Source organism: Coloeus monedula (assembly GCF_965178545.1).
Source record: "Coloeus monedula genome assembly, chromosome: 9".
NCBI lineage: Eukaryota > Metazoa > Chordata > Aves > Passeriformes > Corvidae > Coloeus > Coloeus monedula.
The window spans coordinates 12,168,270-12,190,105 of record NC_138789.1 but is presented as its reverse complement, the minus strand read 5'-3'; the positions used below and the strand labels follow the sequence as shown (position 1 = coordinate 12,190,105).

Sequence of the window (21,836 nt, the reverse complement as noted above, 5' to 3'; positions counted from 1 at the left end):
CAGTAGAACCAGAATAATAACACGCTAGATAAAAACTCTAATTAGGGTACAACAAGCAGGTCCTAGGGGAAAATAAAGCCATTTATAGTTGTGTCTTAAATGAAGCAGAGCTGCAAAGTAAATTTTATAGACACTTTGCACTGGAAAGAATTTAGCCACTAGTATACCCTTATGTTTTGCTGTTTGGCTTAAAATAGTGTCCTCTCATTCTCTTATCCTTCTCCTTTTAAATAAGACCTGACTCCAATCTCTAGGCTGGCCTTGGCACAATATATTAAGTGTAGATGTACACATCAGATATTAATGATTGTTTGAGCTCTTCTATTTAGTGGATGAAGTCCACTTCATTCCCATATGAAATTGGTTATCCTTTTCTGTGATTTACACAAAGCCTTAGTGATAAGTGAGCTGCTGTAATTCAAGTCAATAAATCTCCAGAAGACTTGTTTAAAGTTATCAAAGAAAATTCTTTTTGCAGCAGAGAAGCTTCTTCCCACCAGAAATTCTGCCAGAGGAGAAGTAGATGTAGATGTAGATGTAGATGTAGATGTAGGTGTAGAAGGAGACTAGCATTAAAAGATAGAGTTGAAACACAGAGAAAGAAGAAAAAAAAGCCACTCAAATAAAACAGGAGTCTGTTACAACATACAGCTCCTCAGAGTTTGGGAAATATATAGCTTTATATAAATGGAAATTATGGTGATGAAGCCTCTTGTATCAACCTTAGTCCTTACAGTTGTGTACACATAGTTTTAAGAGCAGAATAAGTCCAGGTAGATATTCTTACTGCTGATCTTACCAATACAGAATAAATACGCAGTACCTGGATATCAGTGGGACTGTTGGTGAGACAAGGGTCCAAATTGCCTGGTCATGGGGTAGAAGAAGAAAAACAAGTGGCTTTGCTGTGAGTCTCTTAGAAGCCAAGGCTGGCCTCTGGTTACATCTGAAGAAAGCCAGAAGATCTTCTGTTGTGCTGCCCCATTAGAATATGTTACTGCAGGGACACTGCAGCTGTGTTGGCATGTGCCAGACATTTGGGGTCCCTAGCACTGGCATCCCAGTGGCACAGCATTTTCAGCAACTTTTAAGGGCATTTTAAACTTCAGGTACTTGTTGCCTATATAAGTATACATTGTCTTTTATTGGAAGGCAGTATTAGGTGTTTTTGAAGGTGACAAGAAGCTTACACCTGGAACTAAAATGAGTATTATCCTATGTATTCAGCAAAACTATTGCAACCTGGTGATTTTATACAAGCCTGCCTCAAAGTAAATTAGTGAAAACATTTAAAATGAGAGTCAGCACAGTTATGTGGCAGGAGCTCAGTTTCAGTATAATTGTTAATGAGTTTGCAAAAATGAAGCTTACTTTTAAAATGAATGTGAATTATCCCTCACCTCAGAGCCTGCTGTGGATAGAACAATGTCCCAGTGAAGTTGGAATTGCAGTGCCATGTAGGCATTTCCTGATCAGACCCCAGTGTGAGTGGCAGATGCCATTTCAGTGAGGGAAAAACAGGCTTTATGTACTCCTTACCTCTCAGAGAGTGTAATTTCCTTGCTTACATATTGAAAATAAGATCCAGATCTCTGACGGGCAGAAGTGTGGTACATGAATGTCTGAAAGTGGGAAAGGCTGATGTTAAGCTAGTTCCAAAGTTCTCTTCTGCTGCAACTGACTGGCCCTGACCTAGCTTGCAAGCTGTTCTGGATTGTATAACCTGTTTTCATTCCTTCTCTGGTTTTGACATATGGGGATCACCTGAATGGAGCTGTACCTCTAGCATTTCTGTACAGAAGGTAGCGAGTTGAGTATGTTTCCTTTGTCTGCTGCAATCAATTTAGCCTCATAGTATGAACATTTCTGATAGGAAGATGGAAGAATTGCTGCAGAAACTAGAAAGTGTTTGTAGGACTTCATAGAAACGGCAAATGGTGAGAAACAATTAGCTCACATGAAAGAATGCTGTGGTCTTGAAACCACTTTGAGAAGATCATCAGTAAAAGGTGTCATGCGTGAAAGTCCTACAGAGCTCTTGGCTAAGACACCCAACAGTGTGGATCAAACCACTGCACTTCTAATATAAAAGTGGGAAATGACTTATGGAAACACGAACCAGAAATCATGCCTATGGAAATAAGTAAGATCACCTAATTTTTTAGCAATAATTTCTAAATAGAAATGTCCTCCTTAATTCCAGATGCTCTTACAGCATAGAAAAATAAATTCCAAAACTGAAACTAAACCCACCATTCTAACTGACTATGTAGGACAGATAAACAGAAAGAAATATACATATAAACCTGAATCAGGTATCTCAAATATCTTCTCAGTATACCTTCTCCTTTTTGCAAGAGTCTTTACTCAAAGCAGTCCACATCTGCATCTAGGGAGAACATATAAGAACAGCTTCAAAAATCACGTGAAATTCCCCATGTTGTCAGAAAGAGCTATTGCTAAGATGTCTGATCTATATGGATTTGTATAGAAACTAACCAACCTATATGTGCTTACAGCTCCAATGCATGTAAGAAAAAGAAAACACCAAGTTTTCATATCTAAAAATGCTGCAGACTTCTATAAAATAAACCAAAATGTTAACAGTACAGTATCATTCGCAGTTAAGAGTCACAGCGTCATCTAGTGGTCAAATATAAAAAGGAGAACTCTTAGTGGATTATACATTGGCTTTGTATTTTATTCAGACAGAGAAATTAAAAGCATAAGGAAAATGGCTGCTTATGCTCAGGAAAGCACTCAGCTGATTTAAAGCCTTCTTTAAATATCAATTTTCTCTTCTAGCAAAAAATCATTTTTACGATCTCTGAGGTTGTATGTATGCTTAGGTAGTTGTGGTGGGTTGGCCTTGTCTGGGTGCCAGGTGCCCACCAAAGCTCCTCTCTCCCTGCCCTCCTCAGCTGGACGGGAAACAGGAAATGTAACAAAAGGCTCATGGGCTGAGATACGGATGGGGAGCAACTGTTTTGGGCAAAACTGGTGGAGTCCATCTTGGGGCCAGCTGGCACTGCCTCTTCTAGAAGGGGAAACTTCCAGCAGCTTCTCACAGAAGCCACCCCTATAACCCCCTTGTTACCAAAACCTTGCCACACAAAGTCTGTGCAATAGGACCTGACAAAATACAGCTCGCCCATGCCTGGAGTCTCTGTAACATGGACACCATTCCAGCAGTAACAGACAGTATCCTGCCAGCCTTACCGGTGTCTTTTGCTGCCTTGGTTCTAATGCTACTTTGTTACACCACACTATTGATATGAATATGAAGACAGTTACTGAACTGCCACCATGAAAATCAAATTTTACCCAGTAGTGTTGCTATTTGTGTCTTAAAACTGCTCTGGTGGTTTTCTTTTCTACCTTAGTAATCAAACATTTTGGCCTGAGGCTTCCAAAACTCTCAACAAACACCTTGCTAGGCTTGTGTAACTCACAAGCAGTTAGGCAGGAAAAATATCCTTTGGGAACTGAGTTTGAATAACATCTAATATTGCCTATAACTCAAATATTTTTGATCTACAGAGTTGTTATTGCAACAATGACCTGGTAATATTGGATGTTGGCCTGCAGGCCAGTAAATACAGTATTGCCATTATTAATAAAGAGCCACAGGCTTTCAAAGCCTCCGGACTGAGCGATGTCAGATTTGTTTTGCTTGAACTCATCTAGGCTTGTCTGGAACTCTGTCTTAACTTGTTTAGATATAGCGTCAATTTTTCTTATGAGCTGGCTATGCCAAATTTCATTTACTTTTTACCTCTGTGCTGAAAACCAGATTTGATCTAAGCTGTAGTAACAAGTAGTCATTCTGTGAAGAATGAAATATTTATCACTAATGCAGAAATACAGGCCTAGTATGACAGCAGAGACCCTGGAATCAATGATGTATTTGGAGCCACACATGCATGCAAACATACAAGAGTAGCTTAGAAGCTGTGCAGAAACTGGAGTGCTACACAGCATTTGGAACCTGCATTTTGATTCTATTAAGGAAAAGTAAAAGCAGACTCCACTTGGAGAACCACTCAAACAGCCCTGGCTGTACAACCTACAGTTCTGCAAGTCACTGTTTGTATAGTTACAGATCGGACTGTTGTTCTTACCAACTCAATAAATTTTAACTGGTATTTGAATTTTTGCCTTCATGAAGTTACACACACTTACACAAATATAGTCACTTTCAAAAAGGGGGGAAAAAAATCACTAGGAGGTTAATCAAGGTGTGGAAAAGCTTGTCTGTGCAAGTTATGGAATCTTCACCCTTAGGGCCTTTTGACACCAGGCTGGAGAAAGTCCTGAATGATGTGGTTGGATTGCAGTACTGACCATGCTTTGAGTAGGAGACGGGACTAGAGATTGCTGCAAAAGGATCTCCCTCCTTTCTGACCCGAACGAGTCTGTAGTTCTGACTCCTACTGGTAGTACTAAACTGTTGCAGTGAGGGTGACTGCAGCCACTGTGACCCCAGAGGGAACAACAGAATCCAAAGCCTGGTGGTTGGGCACTGACGTTTAAGATAAACTCCGTGGTGAGGGCAAGTCCCCATAATCCTTTGTTTCCTTGATTTGCTTGTTACAAGTTGATTGGCTACTGTTCTCCCCTCCTGGTTTTATGTGTACATGCATGAATATTTATCTCCTTAGATGATGATGTGTTGCTTCTGGAAAGTTCTGTGTTATTCGATGCCCCATTGGTTGTTCCCTGTTACCCCTCCTATGAGCACTCCTCATTGGTTAATTCCCTGTGGACTCCTCCCTCCTCGCTCTTCCCTATTGGTTGTCGCCTTTATCCCCACCCCTATTCCTTTGAGTATAAAATCCCTGGACCCGCCGGTGTTTCTTGTTCTTCGTCTCTGGACTCTGCACTGTGCTGGAAGAAACTGAGACCTGTGGAATCCATATGGAGAACCCCCCCTCCCCCCTTCTCTCTTTCACCTCTGCCGACATGCTTGCCATCTAACCTGGGGCTCACTCCTGAGGGCTGAGGGGCACGTCCTTCCCTGCTGAAAGCCGCCCACCAGGGGCTGTCTGCGGTGCCGCCTGCCAACCTCCAGGCTTGTCACAGACAGCGTCGCGCTAAACCGCTTGCATTCAATCTCTGTATAAGAAAAGAACTTCTAATTCGTGGATTTCAACACAAAAACATGACGCATAGGTGTTGAGGAACTCTACTGTTCAAGACTGTAGAAATTTAACATCTTGGAAAGTAGAAAAGATATCGTATTGTTCATATAGTTTGTCTGTAGACATGATGGCGGGAGAAAGTGAACTTTTTTTACATTTGGTGTCTTAGAAAAAACACATGCACGTTTTTTATCAGCTTGACTTGCTTGGTTACTAAGTTAAACCTCTGCTCTAGAGATACTCAGCTTCAGCTGTATGGTTTAACAGGGTGAAGAGACTTCAAAAGAGTTTTTCTCTTGTTTTGAGGGAGATTCTGTGGTAGGAGGAACAGGTGGGATGAAGAGCCATGAGATACTAGTTATTTCACATGAAGCAGTTCTTGTCAATTGTTCAGTGTAATTAAAGAGTACATATTTTCTTCAGCCTTCTCTGACCAGAACTGGGAACAGTGTTTCTTAGTTCTGAGGAGAAAACATGTAAGTTATATCATTATTTCACCATCTGGTGAATGATGTACAGATTAATAACTGGAATGTACTAGAGCACTAAGAGGGAAACAGAAAGGTTTGCTTTGCCAACAAGTTTCACAGATCTGCTGCATAAAAAGTTCTCTGAAGTCATGACCAGGAGTGAAGTGCAAGTCAGGCCAATTTAAACAGGATGCAGCAGCACAGCCACCACAGGCTTGCTTTTACAATTGTTATCTTCCCATCTGCTACAATTGCATGTTGACCAGCATATCCCAGAAAATCTTCTGGACTGTATACAAACCACAAGCCACACAGAGAACTGGCTAGGCTGGCCAGTGTTACTTTTAAAGTTTCAACAGCCTGAGAAAAAAACCCAGTACTGCTGGTGTTATCAAGAGAGAAAATACACTGCTCTATTTGCACATTGTGTGTCAATTATTCCACCTTCCCCGTTCATAGGTATTTCCTAGCTTATACTTATGGCAGCAACAAAAATGCAGTAACAGACCCTGTAAGAAATTGCTCCTACATTTCTGGTTTTCTCACACATCCCTTTAGAAGATCCTTTTTTACCCAGCTCCTTCTGAAACTCATTTGGATGAATTTGGATTGTCATCTGATCGACCTAATGAGACCACTATGACCACCCACAGTGGTCAGACTGTCAGTATTCAGTCACCAAATATGCATGGCCTAAGACCCTTGAGGTGCACTGTGCACACAGTGCCAGGTCTCTCATGACCCTTCAGGAAAATTGAAGGGGCCTTGAAAACTTTATGGACTGAAGGCCTTGATTTTTCTGTGGAGAGCTGTGAGAAACACCCATCCCTACTCACCAGTACCAAGCATGTTTTCTCTGTGGTTGGCTCCAGCGCCCCCCAGCCCAGTGCCAGATCCTGGGTGTCCCTGTGTGCTCCAGCGACTCAGAGCCAGGGCAAGTCCTGCAGGCTCTGCACTGCAGCATCAGGCGCTGTGGCTCTGTGGAACCCACAGCCAGTGGCAATAGTGACACAGGCAGGCGTGGCTTTTGCCAGCCAGCAAAGAAGCTAATTAGGTGTGGTAAGCGCTGAGATTTCATCAGCCGAGGTTGGGGATTTCACCCTCTTTTGAGATCACAGCCTATGTCCTTCAGAACAAGGCAGGCTTTGGAGCCGCCTGTGTGGCTGCAGTTGTAGGTGGCAGGAATCTGTCCATCCTCACTGCTGACGCTGCATCATCCCGTTACAGGCTGTAATTACGGCTGTTTCCCCTGGCCAGGCACAGCTGCTGCCCCGAGGCGGCAGGTTAATGCCTGTGCCAGCCACGACACAGCGCCTCGCTATTCAGCTGAGGGAGGGAGGGAGGGAGGGAGAAGTCTCTTCAGCTAAAGGCTGAGGAGAAGGCACTTCTGAAAGCAACACTTATTAGGACTTGGTCTGAAGACAAGCTCCTAAGCGTTAAAGGGGAAGGGGAGGGTCCCGTCTCCCTTGGGAGCATCACTGCGCGCTTCCCAAGGCGGACTCCGTGCAGAGGGGCCGCTCCCGCCGCAGCGCCCTTCCCGCCGTGTCCGCCGGGGGCGCCAGTCTCGCGAGACCTGAGGCAGCGGCTCTCGCCTCGGTTCTCGCGCGATTTGCGCCCTGGTGCTGGCGGCGCGCGGCGGTTCCCCTGCCCGGCCCGGCGATGGCGGCGCCGGGCTCTGAGGAGCTGCGGGCGGGCGGGACGGGGCCGGGGCCGGGGCCGGGGCCGGGACTGGGCCCAGGGCTGGGGCCGGGGCCGGGGCCGGGGCTGGGTCCGGGGCTGGGCGCCGTCCCGCTGCACCCCGGTGTCTCGCGGCGGCGCGGGCGCACGCTGCTGGTGCGGCACCTGCCCGCCGAGCTGACGGCGGCGGAGAAGGAGGATCTGCTGCAGCACTTCGGGGCCGTGTCTGTGCGCGTCCTGTCGGACCACGGGCGGCTGGTGAGCGCCGGGCCGGGGCGGGCCGCAGGCAGGGCTGAGCCCGGGGCCTGGGCCGGCGCGGGGGTCCCGCTCCCGGGGAGCCTGGCGGGGCGGTCGGGACAGCGGCTGGCTCCGGGGTCCTGTCCCCGCCCGCGGCTTTGCCTCTTGCTGCCAGCAGTGAGGCTGTGGTAAAGCAGTGCCGAAGGGCCGCTTGTCACGTCTAGGGATGCAGTTTCACAAGCGTGTCTCTTGAAACTCTGTTTTGCTTTTTTCTTCCTCCAAATTACGGAAGTATGGATGTATTTGTTTGGTGACAAGTACTGTTCATAAAGAGCCTTATATTCTGCAGAACTACAGATAGATGCTGTCTGCATATTTTATCAGGGTCATGCTTTCTTTATAGGATATCAAATATAACGACTTCGTTACAGTGATTTTGGGTACGGAATCATGTAGTGGTAAGATGAAGTAATGAAGTTTGCTAAAACAATTTTAATTTTGAGGGGTGTATTCTGTGAGGATTTGATTTAATTTGGGAGGCTAATGTTCTTTCAAAACCTGAAAACTAGGGGAAGAAGTTAGAAACCGTTCGAACGCTCAGAGCACAATAGTTGCAACTTTTGTAGCAGGAATAGTATTACTTTTAGGAGTTACTTTGATGAAAATATTTTGTGAAGTGCTCAAATAAATTTTCTGGTTTGGAAGAGGATTAGACGTTTTTATCCTTATATACTTCCTTGCAGTTTAGGATGGTTTTTGCTCACTAGAAAAGAAACACTTCTCCTGTAGTCCTCAGACTGCTGAGTTCCTGTCTTAATTTTGACTGCAGGAGGTACTTTTCCTAAATTCATAAGAAAAATGTTTTCTAGTCCTTCATGTTTTCCCCAAATGGGAGTTAGAGGACTACCCTCTGGAAGCTTTCAAATATGTAAACTTGAACTAATAAAGTGCTTGTGGCTTAGTGTTTCACATGCAATCTCATACCCTTTTGATTCAAATATGTTATAACTTTTTTTTGTTTGTTTTCTAGAAACATACTGCTTTTGCTACCTTTCCCAGTGAAAATGCAGCTGCAAAGGTTTGTATTGAGTTTACTGAATGTTTTAGCAAAGTGCTTTTCTGAATTGCCGGTGCTCTGATATGTTTTACGCATCGTCTGCTACTTAGTGCTAAGAAAAAACAAAGCAGTACAATGTTGTACTAGAGTTCTGTTTCAGGATTTGCTTGCAGGACTTGATGAAATTTTTGAACGCTTTTTGTAGAGTCCCAAGAAAGGTGGGTTGAAAGGGGTTTGTGGAAGTCATCTGATCCAACCTGTCACATAGAGCCTGGCTTACAGAAGCCAAGACTGATCAGAGCCCTGTTTAGGATGTGTGTGCATTTATATACAAACTATAAACCAAATATAGTTTCCTGTCTCCTGCATAATTGTGTATTTGCCATAAAAGTCAGCCCTAGCGATACTGACAATTCACATCTGCCATGAATGCCCAACTTTGATAAGAAAACTATCGTATTTACAGGGGATATGGATGCCAAAAAGGTAATACTAATAATGCTGTTTAAATACTAGTCTGGTTAAAAAGCCTGGGTCCAGATCTTCCCCCTTATACCTTGGGTTGGTTTTTTTTGCATTGCTTCTATTTTTTTTTTTCAGACCACACTTTATAGGACTACTCAAAAAGTTAGCGACTGTGTGAGGTCAACAGGGGTGAATTAGTTGCTTGTGTCAGTTGTTTGCAGCCTATTGGGTTCTGGACTTGAAGAAAGCTGGATCTTCCTAGGAATCTTGATTTTAAAATTCCCAGCTGTTACTGAGAGAGTTTACCATGTTCGTACTTCAGGAACAAAAGACTGGTTACTTGAAATCCCAGGGCTTTACTAGGCTGTGTGAAAAGTCTTGATTGTTAAGGCTGCTGCTGTGTTCAGGTGACAGAACTCTGCAGTGGTTCTGGCTGTGCAGCCTTGTCCCTTTCCTTCCTGCCAGCAGGAAATGCTGCAAAAAGTGGGGCTGTGAAGACACAAACCATGCAGAACTCTCGTGTCCACAGTAGCACAGACTTAGCTTAAAGCAGCTGGGACTGCATCCTATGGCCAGTTTACCAATCAAAGGAAAAACAGTGAAGCTTTGAAATAAATCTCATGTTTGTCCTCTTCCCTTTCTTTCTTTCTTTCCTTCTCTGTAATTACTTGAAGGCTTTATCAAGACTGCATCAGCTGAAACTTTTAGGTCACACGTTAGTAGTTGAGTTTGCAAAGGAGCAGGAGAGTGCACAGGTACTTAGCCAGCCTTCTGTCTCAGACAAGTGCAAAAGGTATGTGAAGAATAATTTCCTTGTTATGTTTGTGGTCAAGGAAAGGAGGTTCTGGATTCCTGGTACTTCTAACTCAAAGGATAAATTGTAACCACTTGGAGTCTTAACAAACAGGTTCAGATCTATAGGCAAGTGACTGCATTCCTCCCCGTAGAACTGTGTCATTACCTGTGGAATGTGTAAATAACTGATAAAAGCTATGTAATAGTGTGTAACTAAAAGTATTGTAGTAGAGGTTTCAAGTTATTTATTCCACTTTCTAAATAGGAACAAATCAATAATTTAATACCTTTGAATTTATGGTCTCAGAACAGAGTGCATGACCAGTAATTTCAGTTCTTTTACTGTGAGTGGATTTAAGTCAGGAGTGTTTGAATATAGGAAGACTTACTTAAATCTACATGAGTATTTATTTGAGAAGACTGTCACTATTGTAATTATCCACGTGTTAACTATGAAGAATTGATAACAGCTGTAGTAGTACAATTGGTAAAATATGTTAGAAATACCTGTGCTAACTTATTTTTTATATTTATTAATAGAGGATGCATATTTTATATATTACATAAGGCATACTTAAATTTTGCTCTGTTTTAATTAAGACTAAATTAATTTTCAGTTCAGAAGAACCAGTGAAAGAAGAAAAGATAGAACCGAACTGTGTTAAAATAGAGAATGGAATTGCACCAAACCATGGGTTAGTGTGGGGGTTTTTTATTTGTCTTAATTATTTTATTCTGTTACAGATTATTTTGAAATGTGTTATGTACTGTGGAACAACAGTTTAGCTTCCTCGTATGTTCCACAGGCAAAGCTGTGGGAGGTGTCATAAAGACGAAGTTTCAGTTCCTCAAGTTTAGAATCCTCACAGTTGGGTAGTGACTGGTGCTCTGAGCTATGAAGTTGTGGATTGCAGAAAAGCCTTCTAGCACTGGGCATTGCTTTCTCGGGCATCAGAGGGCTGAGGTTGTCCCGGTGTTAACAGCAGAATTCCATTCACTTGTCTTTCTAGACGTTTCTTCCTTCCCCCCCCCCCCCCCCCCTTTTCATTTTTGCATACAGGAAGAAGTAAATTTTTGGAACATTTTGAGCACTGAGTTTATGATATTTGTACAGCCTGCTATGCTGTGCTTTTGGTTTTGGACATGTTGATTGTTTCTGTTTGCTTTAGGCTTCTGCATGGGTTGATAATTTCTTTATGCCCAAGCCCAGTAAATCTGTCATGCATTGGGGACTACTCCTTGATGTTAAAGGCATTGTAAGTGGCCCAAAACTATTCTAGGGGAAATAGTAATATTTCAGTGTTACTTCAGATGTAATCAATAGTTAAGCCTCTAGTAATCATTAATTGTTACCAGTAATTAAGTGGCAGTAATGTTAAGGCGTCTTGTTTTTAATCTTTTTTCCTCAGCCTCACCTTTCCCATCAATTCTTGCCTCAAATATTTGTATCCACCACCTTCAAGTGCAATTCTAGCAAATATAGCAAATGCCTTGGCAAGTGTGCCCAAATTTTATGTCCAGGTAAGTAAAAAACAGAAAAAAAATAGTATAAAATTAAAACCATCTATTTTTCCCTCTTTTAATTATCCACAAAAGTAATTCTGTTGTCATAGTAAATATTAAATTGGTTTTTTTTTGTGATAGTGTTAACCAATCTTAGTTTTTTGCTATGTTGAGGTAATGAGATTTTATTAACCAGAGGTAGCTTACTTAATTGACACTGAAGACTTGTCTGGATATGCTCTTCCTCATTAGATGTGATTTGAGCACCTGGAATTTCATTCTGAGGAGATGCTGTACTTATTTTATTAGCCTTGTTAGGGTGTTGCTTATATTGACCATTAGTGTTGGATCTCAAGTAGAGGTTTCACATTGTTCATGAGCATTAAAACTGCTGATTTACACCTCCCGAAAGTGATTCGCTATTTTTACTTTGCAAGGAACTGATATCACTTACTTATTTAAAGGAAACTTTACTTATTTTGAATAATTTCAGGTACTTCATCTAATGAATAAAATGAATCTTCCTCCACCTTTTGGACCAATTGCTGCTCGCCCTCCCATGGTAACATTTTAAATATATATTGTCAGTACTGTAGAATTGATTCACAATTTAAAATGTTAGCAGCATGGTAGGAGATCTAAGTTCTAAAAGCTGGAGGAGTCTCTAGAGGATTGCAAATCCTGCTGCATTTCACTGGGTACGATGTGCATGTTCGTCTTCTGAAGAAGTTGTTTTGACTGGACTTAGAACAAAGAAATACACATCTATGGCAGCAGCACTGGAATGTTTCAAAATGTTGGTTCACTATTGAAACTGAGATGGCTTTGGAGCTTAAACCTCCACCCATATGTTTTGACCTTATTCTTCTTGGGAAAGTCTTTGAAACTGAGTGCAAAGTGAAAATCCAGGATCATGGTTGCTGTATGTTTTTTATCACCTCAACTTCAAAGAAGGAAAACATTCACTGTTATGCATCAGAAAGCAGCTAACTTTCTTTTGCTTGTGGAAAGTTTTTCTTTAGTAATGTAGTTTACCAAAAAGGCATCTAGATCCCTATAAGCATGCTTTGAGAAAATACTTCTTGTCAAATTATCATTTATTGCTTTGACTGTTTTTATTAAGTAAACAAGATACATTTGGGTTTTTTTCTTTAAAAAGTTTAATTTTTTAAACTTTCTCCCGTAATTAGTATGAAGAGTATTTACCAGTGCCTGTGCCACCCCCCCCCAATCCCACCTCTGCCTCCTGAAGAGCCTCCTTTGCCTGAAGAGGAAGAAGAGCAACTGTCTAGTGGGGATGAATCAGAATATGAAAGTGATAATGATGAGGAAAAGGAGAGGTATGCATTTACAGTTGTTTGCAAGCTTTTGGGCTTGCTTAAAGTGGTAGTTTTACTTTTCTGTCTTCTAGTTCAGCAAATGTAAATGTTTGCAGAATATAGCTGTAGTATCTAGTAGAGAGAGCATGTAGAAATCTTTCCAGATGCTTAGAGAAACTCTGGAGGACAGAAGGACAGTGCTGGTTTAAATGCAGTAAGAAAAGGAAAGTGGCCTATTGGTGTGCAAATTGTCATTTGTTCCCATGTCCAAAAAAACCCAACTAAACAAAAGCTCAGCTTGAAGAGTGCAGATGTAAGGAGCAGAAATGAGTTCATTTTCTGAAGTCTTCTTTGCTCCCCATCTTTACTAAATTGACTACTCAGCCTTAATCATATATGCACACCAACTTCCCAGATGTTCTTTGTGCCTCAGCGGGTATTGCTGGGGGTGATGATATTTGTGCTGAGGATTCTCTTTCCGTTTTGCAACTGAATTACATCATAGCTGTATTTTTGTTTTTCAGTTTTTAAACTAACACTAAATTAAAAAGCAGCTTTTTTCTTTGCTGTCTAAACTGAGAAGTAAATCAGGAAGTCCCTATGCCTTATTTGGAAAAATACATCATTTGGAAAAAGCTACCCCTGTTGAGTGTTATAAAAATCAGGTTCAGCTTGGAGCATCACAGCTTCTCTCACAGCTTCAGTGTCCCAGAAAGGAGCATGCTTGGGGAAGGAAGGGCATCACTAACCTGTTACGATTTTGGTCAGTCCTTAAGTGCTCTGTGTGTATTGATTTGCTGTGTGTTACAGTGTCAGTTTTAAGGTAGCTAGTTCTGTAATTCTGAAGAGTTCTATGTCAAGGGCTTTAAGGAAAGGGGAGGGTTTTCAAAACGAGTATTTTCAAATAAACTGTAAACCACTTTGTTTTGTTTTTGTGTAAAATAGAATGACCAAGTTGATGGAATTAGCAACCCTTCAGCCTAAAAGACCAATAAACACAAAGAAACGTGGCGTTAGAAAAAAGCAAAGAATTAAAGACATGTTGAATGTTCCTGTGTGTACTTCCCACAGGTTTGTGGTTTTTTGCACTTATCCTATTGGTTTTATTGCTCTAAAAGTCAAAATTTTCCTCTCTTTTGAACTGAAGTCTGCTCAACAACCTTAAAGTGTGCCTGATTCAAGCTCTGTTTCTCTTCCTGTCAAACTAATAGAAATTCCTTTCCATAAAAAGATAGCTAGTTTGACATAACAACTCTGACAGAAGAAATTTAGATTTAGTGTTTGGGCTGCTTCTTAAAACAAAAAGTTAAAAGTATGATACTGGAAGAATAGAAACTGACTTAGTTTAAACTAAGTTTGGGTTTTGAAACTGCAGTTGTATGCCCCAGTAGACAGCAGTGCAGTATTTCTATGTTGTGATGAATGATTGTGAATGTGTTTTTACTAACAGCTGCCTGCTTCCTCCAAGTGATCTGCTATGTATTTTTTAATATACAGTAGTTAAATATATATATAATAAATATATAATACACTAGGTGAGAGCAGCAGCAAGGCCAGTTATTTTTCATGCTTAAGTTACTGATGAAGTTTTTAATAAATGCCTGTGTGTTTTGTACTGTGGTATGTGATTCTTGGTTTTGCTCCCATGCCAGACATACCTACTGTATTTGCAGTGTTCTAATCACCTGAAACTCTCTTCGGTGAAATGTATGAAATGGAGAACATGTGTTTGTGGTAAACAACAGCATAAAATTTAACTGGAAGAAATCTTGTATTTGACCATGCATTCATTAGTGTCTGAATCTTTAATTAATGTATTGTTGTTTTAAACAGTAACTTGCACCCTATACTGACACCTTCAGATGTCTTTGAGCAGCCACAGCATGTAGGTCATAAAAAAATAGAGTTTCATATTAGTGCTGAGATCCCAGCTGTTCTTCAGATAAACTCAGAAAAAGAAGACAAAAATGGTAAGAGAGTTTGTACTTCAAATGTATTTAATGTTAAAATCACGTGGCTTCAGTGTGTAGAAGGGTGCTGAAATTTATGCCAGGAAATTCTTTTCTATGATATTGGAGCTTTCAACACCAAGTTGCATCATGTTTGCATTTGCTGTTTTTCCCATGTTACAAGCTTTGGAGAGGATCCAGAGGATTTTAGAGGTCTCTCTCCTCTGTGCTCTATAGTTTTATGGTGAATTGCACTGTCTTCTGTATGTTAGGATGGAAATGTTACAAATGCATTCTCAGTATTTTAGGGTGTAAATGAATCTATCAGGCTAATTTCAGGTTTTCCTTTTCCACCTCTTAGAGAGCAGCATCCAAGTGATTGCCAGCCCTTTCTCTGTGGTGCACTGATTATCTGCCATAAAAATGCTGGGCAATGATAACAATGAGGTGTGATGGCTTTTTAGAGGGTTATGGTCAATCTGTGATTCTTGGTACTTTACAGTAACATCCAGTTTCTTTAAAGGAAAATACTGCAATGGATACAGGCTTAAACAGCCAGGCAAGTTTTATGCTAACTAATGTGTGCCATGGCTACATGGGGTTGTAGAGGACTCTACAGAGCAGGTGGTTTTGTCAAACTAAGGATTAAGACTCTTGTTAGGGATGTATTCAAATTGCCTTACAAAGTCTGCTCTATTAAAATGTTGCTGGAAAGAGTTTGGTGTTCTTGTTGGCTCTTGATCTTGTTGTGAATAAATGTACCAACCATTTATGTAATTTGTTGAAATTTCAGACCTTTATGCAAGCACAGAAGAAATCAATAATACAGGCTTTGGAAGGATTTTCCCAGCTCCAAGCTCAAATGATAAAATGGAAACTGAAGAGGAGGATGATGAAATACCATCAGAATTTATTTCTAGAAAGGATCTAGAAAAAAACAGACTTTCTAGAGAAGGTATAACTATGAGAATAGATTATCTAGTAATAGCTTTTTGATTTGTTGCAACAAACAGCTTAAATGTTTCTTTTCTTAATTGATCGTATATTAAATTATTTTATACTTAGGTATATGTGAGCAAATGTGCAAAGTAAATGACCTAAAGTATGATTTATTTTTTTTGTCTTCAAGAAATGGAAAAATTTTCTGTTTTCAAAAACTATGAGCCAGGTGATCCAAATTGCAGGATATATGTGAAGAATCTAGCTAAACAAGTTCAAGAAAAGGTAGGTAAACAAGGAAATTAAATATCTATCAAAAGGGCTTTTTCTTAGCATTTCTCTTCACCCTACACTTTAATTTCAGGATCTCAAGTTCATTTTTGGAAGATATGTTGACTTCCAGTCGGAGGTGGAACGCAATATGTGAGTTCATTTGGTACTTGGTTGAAATTAAGCCTTTTAAATTAATTTCTATGGCACTGCTGAAAACTGTGATTTTAAAAATAGTCATATTTACATTTTTTGTGTTTCTGCATTAAAAAAATAGTGTTAGACCTGAAAATCTTCATTTATAACAAGTAAAGAAATAGAATTATTTTATGAACAGTGACTGAAGATCCTATTATTTTTATTATTATATATATTTATATTATTATAAATTTTTATTATATTTTTATCATATTTTCATTCTCAGGTTTGCTTTTCTTGGCTGTGTGACACAGAATGAACTGTGTAGGTGTTTGTATCTGATCATTTTGCATATGTCCTATTTGGTAGTACTGCACATCAATTTGCCCTCCTGCAGTCTATTACCTTTTAGTAAATGGTTTCCCCAAGCAAAATGGTCTCCAAGGATGTCATTCCTCCTTGTAGGCTTTGCTTCTGTTTCTGCTTTTTCTCCAACTTGAAGCATGAGAATACATTTGTACTGTGAAATCTGCAAGGTTTGTTAAAAATGAGTAATTGCCATTCTCCATTGTGCCCCTAGGTTTGATATCCGTTTGATGAAAGAAGGCCGTATGAAGGGACAAGCTTTCATTGGACTTCCCAATGAAAAAGCAGCTGCTAAAGCACTAAAAGAAGCAAATGGCTATGTCTTATTTGAAAAACCCATGGTGGTTGTATCCTTTTCTTCAAGCATTTACCTTATATTCTTTGTACTTGCTGCCAATCTCTAGTTTTGCTGTCATAGTGCTCTGCAAAATAGAAAGTGCCTTAAGAGAACCAGTCAGCATAACACAGTGTAGTATTGTTAATTTTATGGTAGCTGAAAATAACATAGAGGCACCTCTCCTAAAACAGGACAGTAAAAGTGCTTTATTTTAAAACAAATTTCTCTGGTCTTACCTCTTTGATCCTGCAAAGACAATACAAAAGATAATTTAGCTTGTATGACCACTATATTTAAACTAAATACAAGGTTTTAGACTTGGCTAGGTCTGTGTTTACAGAATCAAGAACATAAGAAATTTTCCTATTAGAGTAAATGGTCTCTAGACTGGTGTTTCAGCTGGAACTGTCACTTTTTGATTGCATAGCACTGGTTTTTTGTGTGAGAGTCCTTTCTTATTTTTCACTTAAATATTTCACAGTTTATTTACACTCACATTAAGCCCAGCATCTGCTGCTTTTACTGTTTTTCCTCCCAAATACTGAGACGTCAAAGTTATGAATTAACGTGCTGGGTTGGACATTTGTAAATATCAAGCATTTATCCTACTGTAGTTACTCCATTTGCATCTAACCCATTCCCAGTTAGTCCTCCTTATTTACTTATTATTGCAAGCTCTTGGACAGGCTCTCTAATAACTTCTGTAGTGTGTATCAGTGAGGTCCTGATCTTGACTGATAGACACTATTGTTATAACAATACTTCATACTGTAGTAGAATTGATTGAGGTAAAGGTCACTTTCTAGATGTCTTTGCAGAAGTAATCTTTTTTTTCTTTCTTGGTTAACTTCTACTTATCAGACACTTGTAGTCCTCAACAGAATCTCAGCAATTTGCTCGTTCAGCTAGACCAAAACAGGATGCCAACGAAGGGAAGAGAAAAAAGTAAAACGCTGCACAAGGTATGGACTCTCTGCCTGAAAGTAAAAATAAAGAATTGGGCTGGGGTTTTTTTGTTAGTGTTTGTTTGTTTTTATTTACTGTCTCTTTAATGGCTTCTTTAGGAGTACTGATGATGGAGAGGAAATGTTCCATACAAATTTCTTTTCCTAAATGTGTGCTTATATCAGAAAAACAGAGTGCAAAGTGTATAGTCGGTTTAAGTTTAAAACTTTGGTTTTTTCTGTGTTAAAAAACTCAGAGACTCATATTTTTGTAATCCTGGTATTGTAGGGTATTTGTCAGATTCTCTAATCCTTATTCTGGGAAGCTAAAGAGAGTAATTCTGTAGAATTGGACCACTTACCTTTTAGTAAACTTCCAGGGTTTTGGTATTGAAAAGTGTTGCCTCTGAACTCCTTCCCTTCCATTCCTGACATTGTAAAGTGATCCTGAAGAACTGGTTCCAGCAATAAACTTCTGCTAGCTGTAAAGGATCTTTGCTAACTTTGGAAAATGAGTTCTTAGTGCTGTTGCAGCATCCTTTAAACTTGCCTGAATTAGTGAAGGGTATTTTGTTAGAAAGTGCTGCTTGATGTTGCATTGATCAAGGCTTCCTTTGTTGTGGAATGTATAGGTCCTGATTTTTGGCATTATTTAAACATGAGGAGAAAGTAGCTTCTAGCAGAAAGTTAATTGTTATTTAACTTTATTTCTTACCGTGTAGCTTTACCTCACTGGTACCTTCTCTGAGTATTTCATTTTTATGAGAGTAACTCAAGCAAAACCAGCTCTAACTGAACTGAGTGGTTTCATGGCCTGAAAACGTTTGCATAGTGTACTCTCAAATGACCATATGAAGTAACTGGTACAAGAATAAAAAGCATTATTTCTCAGTCTGCACCCTCTGATACATGAACTAGCTCAAATTTATATGGCACTGAACTTAATTTCTGGTTACAGTTGGAGATCACTGGTTATGCCTCCGCTTAAAACAAAATTCACTGAAATCTTAGGCTGAGTGCATATGAATCCTTCTGCTTAATCCATGGTGTGTTTTTAATCTGGAGCTTGATCCTTGCTACTCTGAAGGAAATGTGAATTTGAAATAAAGGATGTGAACAGATGGTTTTGATTTTTACTAATTGGTTGTAAAGCCCACAGTGTGGTTATTGTGATGGTAGTATTTCTGTTTTTAACAGCTAGTTTAATTGCAAGTTCTTCATTCTGTCCATTGTCTAAGGATTTCTTAAATCAGATTGCATTTAAACTTGTTTCCCTCATAGCTGAGATGCTATTTGGTCTTAGTTGCTATTTTGTGTTAATGATTGTGGTTTGCAAAATCTGTATTTTGTCAAATTAAAGATCACTTTTTTATAGGCATTCTTCCATACTGGTCATTGAAAAGAGAGAAATAAGTATTCTGTTAGGACCAAGTATTATGAGAATATTTCAGTTTTGTTTCTCACTTCTTTCTTGTTAGAAAAAACCTTCTATTTATGTTATCTAGTGTCTAATAAGATTACTAAGGTTTTTTTAATTTAAAAAAAATTGAAGCATTTTAGCTAGTGGAGAGCCTGATAGATGAAGCCTGATCACTTTTATTCTTCCCAGGAATTCCATGTCTTTTCAATTAATTTTGTACATTTATTCTGAATGCATTAAAAATGCTAAATACTTGAATTACATAAAGAAAATAACAAGGTGCTTATTTGTTACTATGTTGATGGTCAACTCAGAAGCTTTTTCCAGAGTGAGCAAAGCCATACTTCTGTGTGCACCTGGAAGTCTTACATGAGTTACCATCTTACAAGTGTCACTGGTGTTCTGTCCATGGGCAGAACTTCTCCCTTACCGTGACTGTTTATATGTTGCAATCATACAGTGTGCCATGGAGTTACACAGATTTCTAGGGATCGATGAGGTTTAATTAAAAATACTTGTTTCATTTCCCAACTAATGGTTAAGCTGAACCCTATTGCGACATGACTGTTATTCTGTTCCTGCTGGAATATTCTGATGGATGCTGATTTATGATACAAAATTGCATTATAAAAACTTGAGTCTAGGGTTGATTGATTTTTTTTTGAATTTTTTTTCCTGGTTTTTATTTCTCTACAAAGATTTTTTTCCTTTTTTTTTTTTTTTTTTTTTGAGAAAATAATACATATGGTTCATAAAAATACTATTTAACTCCTTGCTGGCTGAAATGTCTTTTTCTTGATGGACTGGCAAATAAGTTCACTTAGAGTGACTTTTTCCTGTAGCTAAAATACAACTTTTTGGGGAGAAAAGTTATGTGGAAGAAACTGATGTTGAGAGGTCTCCAGCTTCCTCATAGGGAAGAAGTGGTTTAAAAGCTGGCATTAAAGGGAAACATGATTGGGTTTTGGACCTGATGGAAATAAAGTGAATCTGAAAAATGGCTTGAAGGAGAGGGAAAAATCTGCTGGTGTCCTAATAGTTCAAGTTATCAAAAAACACATTTACTTTTGAATATGAAGTTTAGTGTTGATGGACTCATTAGCCTTCTTTAAATCTCATAAGGGTTAGAACTGTTTTTTATCGAGGAGGAGGCATATTTGGTTTTGCTAGGTAGCATAAACTTATGTATGTGCAATACTGAGAATCAAGTGAAATTAAACCACATTCTGCTGTTCTTCTTTAGAAACATTCCTGCGTAAATACTGCAGTAATACTGTCATGCAGAGTGTATCCTTTCTTGTTGTATCCTTTTTTGTGCAATGTTTCCTGTAGCACTCAACTGCATCTTAAGTTTTCATGTAGAGTAGGTGTGGGGAGGAGTTAACGTGTTTTACCTTGAGCTAATCTAGTAATTTTCAAAAGCAAACTTTTTCAGGGGGTAAAAAGAAACCAATGAGTTGTCTGTGTTGTGTGAATAGACACAATGAAGATTCCTAGTCTCAAAAGGTGGCCTTCACCTTCTTCCTCAGAGGTCATATACTGTACTAATTTGTGGTCCCATTCCTTAGTGAAACAGTTCTAGCTCATACCAGCTGATCTGTGTGAAGCTGTGCTGAGCTCACACTGACCAAGTTACCTTGTTTTTCTTTAAATACCTATTGATATAATAATAATAATATGTTGGCTAAAATATGTTGCAGAGCAGTCTTAATATTAAGGGTTGACCAGTATTTTAGATCATTTGATGATTACTGTTGTCCTGGTTTATGAGAAACAATCTGAAGTTGATGTAGTTTATACGTTCCTTACTTCATCTTTTTTGAGTAAAGAAGAAAAAAATTAACAATATCTTGCAATTAAGTATTTGGAGCTGGACTAATAATCAACTATTAATCATTGCTACCTTTTTGTTGGTTGGTTGGGTTTTGTTAGATTGCTCTCTGCACTGAGGTAGTGTTGTTGCTAGTGACTTACATGTTTCTTGTGGGTTTCATACTGCATTACTGTTTAACTTTCTATACTATAAAATTAATACAGCCTGCACCTTTTAAGATGTATTTTTACAGACATTAAGCACCTTTTAAAATACTAAGCATCTTTCAATTTAGTTGTCAAAAGCCAGTATAACACTGCTGTTTTCTAGTAGTTCTTACTTTTAACATGCCTTTGTGATGTTCCAGGTCCCTCTTGTGTTCCATCTCTTTCAAGTATTCACAAGCTGGGGAAGAAGCAGTGTAATCATCAGGACTCTTGAACTGTGCGTAGTTGCATTTCTAAAGTATGTAAGGCAGAGAATAAATTTTCTCGTCTTGAAGATTACATATATCTCTAAGTATCACAAGACTTGCATCATAAATGTATGTTTAGATTGCTTGTGAAGTCTAATAAATTATTCCCTTCCTCTTCATTTTGCTGTCTTCTCTTCATTTTGACTTTTATTTTTGGGGTTTTGAGTGGGATGGATCTTCTTGTCTTGGAGACCAAGCAGGAGGACTGGTGCACTGGCCTGAATTTGTACTCTGAAACTGGGCACTGTTTTTCCTCAGTAATTAGCTTGTATCATTTATCTGCAACTTGGAAACTGTTACTAGTGAGACCGAAGTCATTAAAACCAGAGTAGCAGTTAAAACTGTATAGTATAGATGTGGTTCTTGCCCTGTTGAAGGGTGATAGTAACAGTGGTCACATAGTAGGATTTGCTACATATTGGGCTGGTTAGTGGAAAACCATGTGGGAAACATTACAATGACAGTTAATTAACAAGAGATTCCAGTCCAGTGGACTTAAAAGTTATTCCATAAATTACTAA

The 21,836-nt window shown here is 39.4% G+C and overlaps 1 pseudogene across 1 annotated transcript; it reads left to right on the top strand.

Annotated features, from left to right (window-relative positions):
• Positions 1-7,270: 7,270 nt before the first annotated feature.
• Positions 7,271-21,434, top strand: LOC309576269 (RNA-binding region-containing protein 3-like; annotated as a pseudogene). Its single transcript has 15 exons — positions 7,271-7,546; positions 8,556-8,603; positions 9,722-9,840; positions 10,460-10,537; positions 11,252-11,363; positions 11,839-11,907; positions 12,536-12,685; positions 13,610-13,735; positions 14,498-14,634; positions 15,407-15,568; positions 15,743-15,837; positions 15,917-15,975; positions 16,541-16,673; positions 17,553-17,625; positions 21,208-21,434. The product of its transcript is annotated as an RNA-binding region-containing protein 3-like (transcript).
• Positions 21,435-21,836: the final 402 nt, after the last annotated feature.